A 13090-nucleotide genomic window follows, 5' to 3' on the forward strand; every position below is an offset into this window, starting at 1 on the left:
TGTTCTATTAGTCAATCTATACTGACCTTCATCTGGTTGCAAATTGAATATAATATTTTTCTGCATCTAGCTCTGAAAAAATATTTGGCCTTCTAGCAGTGTGTGGGACTTGTTCTATTAGTCCATCTATACTGACCTCCATCAGGTTGCAAATTGAATATAATATTTTTCTGCATCTAGCTCTGAAAAAATATTTGGCCTTCTAGCAGTGTGTGGGACTTGTTCTATTAGTCCATCTATACTGACCTCAATCAGGTTGCAAATTGAATATAATTTTTTTCTGCATCTAGCTCTGAAAAAATATTTGGCCTTCTAGCAGTGTGTGGGACTTGTTCTATTAGTCCATCTATACTGACCTCCATCAGGTTGCAAATTGAATATAATTTTTTTCTGCATCTACCTCTGAAAAAATATTTGGGCTTCTAGCTGTGTGTGGGACTTGTTCTATTAGTCCATCTATACTGACCTCCATCAGGTTGCAAATTGAATATAAGATTTTTCTGCATCTAGCTCTGAAAAAATATTTGCGCTTCTAGCAGTGTGTGGGACTTGTTCTATTAGTCCATCTATACTGACCTCCATCAGGTTGCAAATTGAATATAATATTTTTCTGCATCTAGCTCTGAAAAAATATTTGGCCTTCTATCAGTGTGTGGGACTTGTTCTATTAGTCCAACTATACTGACCTCCATCAGGTTGCAAATTGAATATAATATTTTTCTGCATCTAGCTCTGAAAAAATATTTGGGCTTCTAGCTGTGTGTGGGACTTGTTCTATTAGTCCATCTATACTGACCTCCTTCAGGTTGCAAATTGAATATCATATTTTTCTGCTTCTAGCTCTGAAAAAATATTTGGCCTTCTAGCAGTGTGTGGGACTTGTTCTATTAGTCCATCTATACTGACCTCCATCAGGTTGCAAGTTGAATATAATATTTTTCTGCATCTACCTCTGAAAAAATATTTGGCCTTCTAGCAGTGTGTGGGACTTGTTCTATTAGTCCATCTATACTGACCTCCATCAGGTTGCAAATTGAATATAATATTTTTCTGCATCTAGCTCTGAAAAAATATTTGGCCTTCTATCAGTGTGTGGGACTTGTTCTATTAGTCCAACTATACTGACCTCCATCAGGTTGCAAATTGAATATAATATTTTTCTGAATCTAGCTCTGAAAAAATATTTGGCCTTCTAGCAGTGTGTGGGACTTGTTCTATTAGTCCATCTATACTGACCTCCTTCAGGTTGCAAATTGAATATCATATTTTTCTGCTTCTAGCTCTGAAAAAATATTTGGCCTTCTAGCAGTGTGTGGGACTTGTTCTATTAGTCCATGTATACTGACCTCCATCAGGTTGCAAGTTGAATATAATATTTTTCTGCATCTACCTCTGAAAAAATATTTGGGCTTCTAGCTGTGTGTGGGACTTGTTCTATTAGTCCATCTATACTGACCTCCATCAGGTTGCAAATTGAATATAATATTTTTCTGCATCTAGCTCTGAAAAAATATTTGGCCTTCTAGCAGTATGTGGGACTTGTTTTATTAGTCCATCTATACTGACCTCCATCAGGTTACAAATTGAATATAATATTTTTCTGCATCTAGCTCTGAAAAAATATTTGGCCTTCTAGCAGTGTGTGGGACTTATTCTATTAGTCCATCTATACTGACCTCCATCAGGTTGCAAATTGAATATAATATTTTTCTGCATCTAGCTCTGAAAAAATATTTGGCCTTCTAGCAGTGTGTGGGACTTGTTCTATTAGTCCATCTATACTGACCTCCATCAGGTTGCAAATTGAATATAATTTTTTCCTGCATCTACCTCTGAAAAAATATTTGGGCTTCTAGCTGTGTGTGGGACTTGTTCTATTAGTCCATCTATACTGACCTCCATCAGGTTGCAAATTGAATATAATTTTTTTCTGCATCTAGCTCTGAAAAATTATTTGACCTTCTAGCAGTGTGTGGGACGTGTTCTATTAGTCCATCTATACTGACCTTCATCAGGTTGCAAATTGAATATAATTTTTTTCTTTATCTACCTCTGAAAAAATATTTGGGCTTCTAGCTGTGTGTGGGACTCGTTCTATTAGTCTATCTATACTGACCTCCATCAGGTTGCAAATTGAATATAATATTTTTCCGCATCTAGCTCTGAAAAAATATTTGGCCTTCTAGCAGTGTGTGGGACTTCTTCTATTAGTCCATCTATACTGACCTCCATCAGGTTGCAAATTGAATATAATTTTTTTCTGCATCTACCTCTGAAAAAATATTTGGGCTTCTAGCTGTGTGCGGGACTTGTTCTATTAGTCTATCTATACTGACCTCCATCAGGTTGCAAATTTAATATAATTTTTTTCTGCATCTAGCTCTGAAAAAATATTTGGCCTTCTAGCAGTGTGTGGGACTTGTTCTATTAGTCCATCTATACTGACCTCTATCAGGTTGCAAATTGAATATAATTTTTTTATGCATCTAGCTCTGAAAAAATATTTGGGCTTCTAGCAGTGTGTGGGACTTGTTCTATTAGTCCATCTATACTGACCTCCATCAGGTTGCAAACTGAATATAATTTTTTTCTGCATCTAACCCAGACAATAGTTTTGGCCTAATACCACAGTTTGGCCACTCAGCTCTGCTCGGTTCCCATCCATTGTTTATTTGTGCAAACAACTCCAGAGTTGTGAATTAGTTTACCACCAAAATGAGTGGAAAAAGGCCTGCTGCTGGTGGAAAGGGGAATAGGTGTGTTGGGAAGGGGAAAAAAGGTTGTGTCCGTGGAGTAGGTGTTAAAGCAACAGTAACATCTGCAGAAGAAAGACCATCTTCCAGCAAAACTAAAATGTCTACTTCTTTTAGCGGACAATGTGATAAGATCCCTATCTTATGGCCACGCCAATCGCTACAAATTCCAGATGAGGCACAAAAACAGCAGGTGCTTCAACGGATATCAAGTGCTCCTTTAAGTGGGCTCTCCTCCACATCAACTTCAACATCACAAATACTCCAGTCCTCAGAGGTGTCACCCCAATCGCACTTGCTTCCTCACAGCTCCAAAATCTCCAGCTGCCCGTCTGAGTATGATGTAGAACAGATGGTTGAGTCTGCAGAGCTGTTTACTCATACTATAGCCTGGGAATCAGAGGTCGGCTCCAGCGCTTCTGTGAATCCAGACGAGGAAATGATCTGCACTGATGCCCAGAATCTTTATGAGTCGGATCCAGGACCAGACGCAGAAGGTTCTGACCATAATGTAGACCCTCAAACTGTAACTCCTGTTGGTGGAGACAATGAGGAAGACGATGATGAGACTCAAATACCTGATTGGAGAGACAGCTTTAGTTTTTTGTCAGGGCAGAAACAGGTTGTCTCTAAGGACGACGGGTGTGATAACACACAGGGTGATGATGATGAGGTTGGAGATCCCACTTACTGTCAACCCACAGTCAGCCAAGAGATGAGGTCAGCAGAGGAGGTGGAGGAGTGTGCTAGTGACGACGAGGTCAGGTTGCGCCTTCCTGGACAGAGACGTAGTACTGGAAGCACGTCAACAACTGCATCCTCAAACACAACTCTGCCTCTGACCACAAGTCGTGGTGGCTCTTCAGGTCACATGGGTGCTAAGCCTTGCATAGCCTGGGCATTTTTTCAGATCCATAAAGATGACCCAACTCGTGTTATCTGTAACATTTGTCAACAAAAGCTAAGTAGAGGCCAAAAAATACATAGTTTGAGTGCTTCATGCATGAACTGGCACATGGACATGAAGCAAAAGTTGCAGTGGGAAGCTCACTGTGCTACAATGCGGCCTAGCCGGCCGGGCCAACCTCCGTCTGCCCCATCTTGTGCATCTGCGGCCTCTTCATCCTCTGTGACTGGGGGGACAGCAGTCACACCTGTTTTGGGACGCAGACCTGCCACCTCTTTACCCGCAACAGCCAGCGTGATTGGCAGGTCATCATTTTCTTTGGAGGTGGAGGTTGAGCGCTGTCCGACATCGATAGCACCACCTTTGGATCAAGGCAACCTAACATGTCTGCCTGCATCTTCCTCACAGACCGGCAGTTTGCCGGGGACACCCTACTCAACCCCGTCTAAGCACAACAGCCAGCCCTCAGTCCCTCAGATGTGGACAAGTAAAAGACCATTTCCTCCTAGCCATGAGAAAGCTAAGAGGTTGAATTTCACCATCTGCATGCTCTTGGCTACAGAAATGCTGCCTTTCTGCCTGGTGGACACAGAGGATTTTCGAGACCTTATGTCCGTCGTAGTGCCCCAGTACCAGATGCCCAGTCGGCACTACTTCTCAAAGAAAGGTGTGCCTGCGCTCCACCAGCATGTCGCACACAACATCACCGCTTCTTTGAGAAACTCTGTGTGAGACAGGGTGAATTTCACCACAGACACTTGGACGAGTAGGCATGGACAGGGGCTTTACATGTCGCTGACTGGGCACTGGGTAACTATGGTGACAGCAGGACAAGGGGCTGCTGTCCAAGTCTTGCCGTCCCCACGAGTTGTGCGTCAATCCTCTTTATGTCAAAGTTCCTCCACTGCTTCTGCCTCCTCAACCTCCTCTCGGTCCTCCACCTGCACCCAAAGCCTTTCTGGTCATGCCACAAGCTTTCTAACTGCGCAGAAGGGATCCTGCACACCTCCTTACTATGCTGGCAGTAGGGCTCAACGTCATCAGGCGGTTTTTACTTTGAAATGTCTGGGAAATGTGAGTCACACAGCTGAGGAGTTGTGGTCAGCTCTGGAGAACCAATTTCATGAATGGTTGTCTCCACTGGACCTGAAACCAGGGAAGGCCATGTGCGACAATGCTGCAAACCTGGGTGTGGCACTTCGCCGGGGCAATGTCACACACGTGCCTTGTATGGCTCACATGTTGAACCTGGTTGTCCAGCAATTTTTAGCCCACTATCCCAGACTAGATGGCCTTCTGCAGAGGGCACAGTCGCTGTGTGCTCACTTCCGCCGTTCGCATCCCGCAGCTCAGCGACTTACATCTCTACAGAAGTCGTTGGGCCTGCCACTTCACCGGCAAAAATGCGATGTGCCTACCCGGTGGAATTCAACTCTGCACATGTTGCAGCGACTGTGGCAGCACCTACAAGCCCTGGTGCAATACGTTCTGAAGTATAGCCTGGGCCAACGGGATCCAGAGGTGGGGCAAATCACGCTGGAGGAGTGGTCTCAGATCAGGGACCGATGCACCCTTCTGCACAGTTTTGAAATGGCGACGAAGATGTTTTGTGGTGACGATGCCATTATCAGCATGACTATTCCAGTGATTTACATGCTGGAGCACATGTTAAACAGAATTCGGAGTCAGGTGGTGGCACAAGAGGAGGTGGAGGAAGTAGAGGAGGAGGAGTTGTATGCAGAAGGGCTAACATCTGCAAGGTCCAGACTGTCGGCAGCACCAAGGCGGCAGGCATGTGAGGGTGGGGGAGATGGTTTTACCAGGGCGCATGGTAGCAGCCAAACTAGTGAGGAAGGTGCAGGAGCCCAGGAAGAAGTGGAGGACGAACTGATGGAAGACTCATCAGATGAGGGAGACCTTGATCACATTTCTGTTGTCCGAGGTTTGGAGGAGAGGACAGAGGAAGGAAGCATGATTGTTACCTCGCCACAAACACAACAGGGACTTGGTGCTCCTGGATGCGCAAGACACATGAGTGCCTTCTTGCTGCACTACCTGCAACATGACCCTCGAATTGGGAGAATTAGAAATAATCCTGACTACTGGGTTGCCACACTGTTAGATCCCCGGTACAAAAGTAAATTTGCAGAAATAATTCCTGCCATAGAAAGGGATGCACGCATGCAGGAGTATTAGCAGAGACTGTTGCAGAATCTTACATGTGCTTTTCCACAAAACACCAGTGGTGCACGTAGTGAATCTCACAGTTCTCACTTGCCAACCGTGGGACCGTCGAGTGTTCAGCACTCAAACCGTAACAGAAACACAGTATCTGGTGGTAACATCAATTTTGCTGAATCATTTCACCACATTTTTAGCTCATCCTTTGCAAGGCCACAGGAGAAAAGAAGTCTGACACATAGTCAACGCCTAGAGACGATGGTACAGGAGTATCTCCAAGTAAACATTGAAGCCATGACTGTGTCACTGGACCCTTGCTCTTTTTGGGCTTCCAATCTGGAAAAAATGGACGGAGCTCGCCACTTACGCCTTGGAGATCTTGTCATGCCCCACAGCCAGCGTTCTGTCTGAACGTGTGTTCAGCACTGCGGGTGGTGTGCTGACAGATAAGCGCATGCGGCTCTCCACTGATAATGTATACAGACTCACGTTCATAAAGATGAACAAATCATGGATCCGAAACGACTTTTCTACCCCTGTGTCATCCTGGAGAGAGTAAAAGCTTGATGATTGGTTAAAATCACCTCACCAACCGTTTTAAGCTTTCAAATTACTAATCATGTTTATCTGTATCTTGGCTGGAAAATAATTTGGGCTTTGTAGCAGTGTGCAGTACTGATTCTATTAGGCCATCTATACTAAGCTCCACCAGATTTAAAATTAATAATAATTTTTAGCTGCATCTAGCCCAGAAAATAATTTTGGGGCTCCGAGATGCGCAAGACACATAAGTGCCTTCTTGCTGCACTACCTGCAACATGACCCTCAGATTGTCAGAATTCGAAGTAATCCTGACTACTGGGTTGCCACACTCTTAGATCCCCCACACTCTTCGATCAACCTTTTCATTTTAATAAAGACCAAAAAAATGGTCATTTTTGAAATTATAAGCATTAGCAGGTTATTAAAAACTGAAATCAAACAGTTTTCAACTCAAAACTTTATTCTAGGTGATGTTACATTTGCACATAGTACCCCTTGTTCGAAAGGAGCTTCTGAACTCTCTCGTCCATTGAATTTGTCAGGTTTTGGATGGTTTCTGCTTCAATTGTTTTGCATGAGGACAGAACACCCTCCCAGAGCCGTTGCTTAGATGTGAACTGCCTCCCGCCATCATAGACACTCCTTTTGATGATGCTCCAGAGGTTCTGAATGGGGTAGAGGTCAGGGGAGCATGGGGGGTCACACCATAAGTTTGTTCCCTTTTATGCCCATATCAGCCAGAGATGCAAATGTGTTATGTGCAGCATGAGATGGTGCATTATCATGCATGAAAATGATCTTGCTGCGGAACACACGGTTCTTCTTCTTGAACCACGGCAGGAAGTGCTGTTTGAGAAACTCCACATACATTATGGAGTTCATCTTTACCCCTTCAGGGATCCTAAAGGGGCTGACAATCTCTCTCCCCATGATTCCAGCCCAAAACATTACTCCACCTCCTCCTTGTTGGCGCTGTAGCCGTGTTTGCGTGGGGTGTCCATCAACCAGCCATCCTCCACTCCATCCATCTGGACCATCTAGCGTTGCACGGCACTCATCCGTGAACAAAACAGTTTTGAAATCAGTCTTCATGTAATGTTTGGCCCACTGGAGCCATTTCTGCTTGTGTACAGTGGATAGAGGAGGTCGACAGGATGGCATATGCACAGCTGCAAACCTCTGAAGGACCCAGCATCTTGTTGTTCGGGGGACGTTGGAGGCACCAGCAGCTTCAAAAATTTGTTTGTTGCTATGACAAGGCTTTTTTGCCGCTGCTCTTTTAACCTGACGTAATTGCCTGTAGGAAAGAGTCCTCAATTTGCCCTTATCAGCACGCACACGAGTGTACTGTGAATCAGCTACATACTTCTTGATTGCCAAGACACTTCATCCTGATCATCGCACAATGTTGATTGTAGTCATGCCTTGACCTAAACACTCCACAATTTGTTGCTTCTCAGCAGCCGACACATCCTTTTTCTTTCCCATTTTGGCAGAAAATGTAGGCTGCTTAATAATGTGGGACATCCTTCTTAAGTAGTCTTGCCGTTCATTGGACACACCTGCCAAACTAATTAGCACAGGTGTCTGCAATTGCTTACAGTGATATAAAGAGCCCTGACACACATCACCATCAATGAGTTTAACTGACAAACAAACAAATTCTTCCCTTATCACTCCAAAACACTTTTTGCATAATAATTTGGAACACAGTGTACATGTGCTTTTCCACAAAACACCAGTGGTTCACATAGTGAATCTTACAGTTCTAACTTGCCAACCGTGGTCTGTATGGAGTTGTTCAACAAAGGGCCCAAAATTAAGATAACATAGACGGGAGAGGTCTCTATGAATAGGAATTCCTAAGAATTTGATAACCTGTGAGGGCCAGGCAAAGGGAAAGTTGGACTGGATGGAATCCTGTATGGATTTGGGGAGGGAGACATTGAGGGCCTCAGACTTCGCTGTATTGATTTTAAAATTTGACCATGTAACAAAGTGATCTATTTCAGCCATAACATCAGGGATGGATATATGTGATTGCGTGATATATACTAGGACATCATCAGCAAATAGAGAGCACTTGTACTCGGTGCCTCCCACCTCAATCCACCTAATATTGGGGTTATGGCGAATTGATGAGAGCAGGTGCTCCGTCACTAGGATGTATAAGAGAGGGGACAGAGGACATCCCTGCGTTGTCCCATTGGTGATTATGAAAGGTGATGAAAATGTTCTGACGCCCCCCCTGGGCCTTGGGACATCAGAAGCCGGACCCTTTTTGGTGGATGCTGGTGGTTGTAGTCTCCGTGGCGGCGACCCGGTTCCGTCGCTCAGGGCGGTCAAACCAGTGGCGGAATTATTTATGTGGTTTTGATGTTTAAATGTACGACTACGCCACCCGTGGATGGCGGTCAGAGTGAACCGCCGCTGCAGGACAGACCGCTGAGGCTGGTGTTGTGGGTGCAGCAGAGCATAGCATAACTCCCCACGGGAGGAGTATAGCCTCAGGGCAGTGTATGCGGAGGATGGGGGTGATGGTGCAGGGCAGCAGTAGTAACGACATGGATTCAGTGATGCAGTCCAGGGCCTTTACTCACAGTTCTTATTATCCAGACCACTTCTGCAGGTAACGGCTGCCCACGTCGTACTGTGCTCACCAGGTGAGGGGCTCAGACAACTCCCAGATAACTTTGGAGCACTTCACAGGACCCCCTTTGTGTGTCCTTTGTCCTGCCTTTCTTACCAACCCTTCTGTCCGGCTGCCTCGGGCCTCCTCTTGGTAAACTTGGCGCCAGTTTCCCTGACCCTATGTGCTGCCCTCCTAGCGGGTGTAGCGAGGGGCTGCGCCACATAAAATGTCACAGCCTCCGGTTTCTAGCTGAGGGTCGTTTCCCGCCTCCACTAGTTTCGGGGACCGGTCTCCCCCTTTGGCCTGATCCCTCCACGTAGGTGGATTCAGGCGTGCGGTGGCGACTCGCCCATCCTCACCCCTGGGATCCCTTCGTTCATCGTTCCTGGAGCCTTCTCCGCTCCTCTTCCTTCCTTCTCCCTCTTCCAGGCCTGGGCCTCTGTTACTAGGCCCGCCTCTGGAGCAGAGCTCATGCAGAGCCCCTGCTCCCTGTCACTTCTGCTCAGACTTCTCTGCTCTGAACTATACTCCCTTCTCAATGCACCCAGGAACTGCTTCCTCACTACAGGGTTCCCCTTCCTCAGTGTTCCCTCCCCCCACTCCAGCCAGGGACAGGGACTGTCGTGCCCATCTCAGGGGCATATTGGTCGCCCTGCCCCACTGCAATGTGGTGTAATGTATGCAGGTGTCTGGGTCCTGTTCCACACTCCATCCTTACCTGAGAGTGAGATATCACACCTCTGGGTGAGGTGCAATATCTCTGCAGCAACCGAGCCCTCGGGGTGCTACAGTTCCATTTATCTTCAGCGTAGGTGACGCATTGCGATACAGGGCCATGATTTTGGCTATAAAAGGGTCCCCTAGACCCCTACCCCAAGCTTTTTAAGAGAATAATATATGGCGTGCCAGGAGACTCCATGGAATGCTTTCTCAGCATCCAACGAGAGTATCTAATTACAAATTTTTAACTGCATCAAGCCCAGGAAATACTTTGTGCCTAGTAGCAGTGTCTGCTAGTCAGCGGATTATCCCGGCTGTTAAGCAAGCTACACCACCTGTAGTTTGGACACTTAATTTTTTCAAAGGAAATGCTTCGGGACCACGGGATACTCAGTGAAGAGCATCAGGAGGCACCCCAAGGCATAGGGGCTGGGACTGGCGGTAAGACGCCTTGCGGTGGACAGCCGAGCTCGATCCTTATTAAAGCTTTTTAACTGCAACAGCTTTAGTGGACGCTACTGAAGCTGGAATTACGCGGCTGCTGGCATGAGACTTGCCCTTCAATAGATCCTTGTAAAAGGATTTAAAGTGTATTCATTCAAATTAGAGAGACAATTTAAATTAAAAAGCTTAGAGCTGCCTCCACCACAGGGGGGCTCGCTCGACCAACCAGCGGACAGGCACCAGTATTGGGAGAGGGGGGCTGGCCGTCAGGGTCCACCGCGGCTCTGGCAGAAACGGAGGTGGCACGGGCAGGAACGGACTGGCCGTGTCGGCTTCTCACTTTTTGGATTTTAGAAGGGCATGACATGCCTATATCTGTGTCTCCCCCTCCTTTTACTCCTCCACCTCTTTTCTTTTCGCATGACTATATGTACTTGTCACTTTTCCATGTGTTAGTTATGTCTTCTGAGCAGTTTGTCAGCTTTTGGACACCTTTGAAGGTGTTTTCTATGTGTTTCTATGTGTTTTTGTTTGCCTGCCATTGGTTTTAACGGTGTTCGAAGGTGTTCGACGAACAGTTCGACGAACACAAGGGTGTTCGACGAACCGAACCGAACTCGAACACTACGGGGGTGGCTCAACACTACTGAAGACATCATGGGGACATTCCTCCAAGAGCTAACACAGTTTCTAGCCAGGCTGAAGTTGGAGGATGGACGGGTGGCACAAATTACCAAAAGAGGGAATTTCCATCCCCAGACAGAACTACAGGAAATGAAAGAACAATTCAAAGCCCTAACAACAGCCTGCAGGAATCAACCAAAACATCTGAACTGGTGACAGACTCAGACAGAACCTTTACCCTGCTTGGGTTAGATAAATAAGGAAGACAGTCCTCTCTAACACCACAAATCACCATAAGGAAAGAATTCAAGATCCTGAGAGAGATTGGAGAGTGTGAACAGAAAGAGAAACTGTCTTATATGAACTTCTTGCACCAGATCGATGCAGGCTTACATAAAGGCTACCAGCCAGATGAGATTGTTGAGGGGGTGGTGAAAGTGATCAGCCCAGGACTGGACCTTAGTAGTATTGTAGACATGAAGAGTCAATTGACCTTTCAACAGATGAAGATGATTTTAAAATGGCACTATAAAGAAGAGAGTACTTCAGAATTGTTCCACCGACTCATTAACCTCTCACAGAAAACAATGAATCACCCCAAAGTTTCTTGTTCAGAGCAATTGAACTGAAGTATAGACTGTTGTTTGCATCCAGAGATGTAGAAGCAGAGGAGAAGTTTGATGCTGGACTAGTCCAGAAGAAGTTCTTGAGATCATTGGGAACGAGGTTAATCAGCAGCGACATCAAGTTGCAGCTAAAACAGTACCTAGAAGATCCTGGCATTCTGGAAGAAGTCTTAATTCAAAAAATGAATGAGGCCGCTAGTTTGGAGTCAGAGAGCGAACAGAAGTTAAAGAAAGGCTCTGCTCCTAAAATCACCAAAATGAGTCAGCTGAAGTTGGAGACCCCCGGTGGCCAGTCCGAAGATCATCATGGAGACCCTCTAGTGCCACCTCCGATAGGGAACCTTAAATCACCAACAAAAGAGAGGACCGCCATCGCTGACTGGGAGGAAGTAATAGGAGAACTGTGAGCCGAGTTGATTGAGGTGGAAAAGTTGATTCGTTCCAGGCCAGTACCTGTATCTCTCAGACCCAGGAGTGGGTTCCAAAACAGAAGATACCCGGCTTGTGAAGCGTGCCATTAATCAAATCAGAGTACGGTGTGTGTCCACTGTCTAAGATATGGTGAGGAAGGACATTATGCCAAGGGATGCCAATGGTCACGGTCGTTTGTGTTAAAAGACAGGAGGTTGCCTGTGCGGGGCAACTGGTAACCGCGACGCGAGAAGGCCCCAGAAGAAAATCCAAATCTCACCAAAACCCAGAATGGCGCATGAGGTAAAATGGCTGCATCAGTACTGTCCCCAAGTGTGTTCCTGTCTACAACAGCTGCAAGAAAAACAGGGGCATCAGTTACTTAATGCCCAGTGCGGAGTTCAAACAATGTACTCCTGGGAGGAGGATTCCTCGGTTAGTGAAGATAGCCTCATCAGCCTAATCGGTGAAAGGTGCTTTATACAGTGCCAGCTAGATGGACTCCTGGTAAAAGCACTGTGGGACACAGGAGCCAAAGCGAGCCTTTTAAATAAAGAATGGAGAAGGCGCTACCTACAACATACCTGCCTTCAGTCGCTAAAAGAACTCTTAGGACCAGTGGAACTCCACAGCAAAGCTGTCAACCAGACCGAAATCCCTTTCATAGGCTGGGTGGAAGTGACTTTCCAACTGAGGGCCACGAATTACAGCAACACCTTTGAGCTTTTGGTACCTTTTCTCGTGACCAGTGATCAGAATGTGGCAGAGGATCGTATCCTGGGTTATAATGTAATCAGTGAGGTCATCACGAAACACAAGTCAGGGATGCTGGTGGTGGATGCAATTGCCACATCACTTGCCATACTCAATGCCATGGTGGAAAATGTGATTCATAGAGTAAAGAAAGCAGAGAATACAATGGACCTAAAAGAAGTCAAGCTAGGCTGGTGCCCAATCATCATCCCTGCAAACCAAATGGTGGGGGTGAGGTGTGGAGTCCAGGTAGAACCGGGAAGAAGAGTCCAGAAAAGACTGTTCATGCCAAAAGACTCCTCAGAACTTCCAGAAGGCGTAGTTCAAGGTGAGACTATGCTTACGATTCCTACTGGTGGGTTTGCTAGGGTGACAATACCGGTGATGAATACTTCGAAACATGAAATTAGACTAGATCCAAAGACTGTGTTAGGTTACATTAAAACTAGTGTTGAGCGAACATGCTCGACACTGCTCGGCACTCGCCCGAGCATCA

This window comes from Phyllobates terribilis, unplaced genomic scaffold (assembly GCF_046119375.1).
Source record: "Phyllobates terribilis strain yellow unplaced genomic scaffold, ASM4611937v1 Scaffold_3__8_contigs__length_932513732, whole genome shotgun sequence".
Lineage (NCBI taxonomy): Eukaryota > Metazoa > Chordata > Amphibia > Anura > Dendrobatidae > Phyllobates > Phyllobates terribilis.